Raw genomic sequence first — 646 nt, forward strand, 5'->3', positions numbered from 1 at the left:
GATCAACCATACTAGGGAAAGATAAACTCACAAATGCCTGCATAACAAAGAGTGGGGATTTGAAAAGGGAAAGGGATCATGTCTCAAAGACACCAGGAAAATGTTCTTTGAGGAGGCGGCATCTGCAAATACTCATGAAAGGTGTTAGTATTCCAAGAGGCAGACACGGGAGGCCAGTGGAGGTGATAATTTAAAGATGCTCCATGAGCCAAGTGTGGACATGTGTAAGTCATTTTCACTATTAGGTTATAAAGAAATAAATGAAAAGAAAAATTACAGCAGTAGAAAAAGAAGATCTGTAAGAAAATGACAGATACCCAACAGAGATGTCCAGGTGTCAGAACTTCTTTTGCTGTGTGTTACTGCTGGAAGTTCTTTGAAAACATATGAGTGTTAATTTCAGGGGTATGAAATATGAAAAAGCACACAAGGATGGAACTTTTGTTTAAGTCTTTAGAGTTATAATTAGAGCTGGAAATTACTTAGAAATTGTCTAGCCCAACTCACTTATTGTAAAGATGAAGAAATGTGTATTTTGGAGATAAATATGCACATACTTTCTTTTTCTCTCTTTAAATATATAAAACATACATATTTTAAAAAGTATATATAAGTAGTATTTTTAAATATATGTACTTATATATAT

Source organism: Galeopterus variegatus, unplaced genomic scaffold (assembly GCF_000696425.1).
Source record: "Galeopterus variegatus unplaced genomic scaffold, G_variegatus-3.0.2 Scaffold3442, whole genome shotgun sequence".
In the NCBI taxonomy this organism is placed as follows: domain Eukaryota; kingdom Metazoa; phylum Chordata; class Mammalia; order Dermoptera; family Cynocephalidae; genus Galeopterus; species Galeopterus variegatus.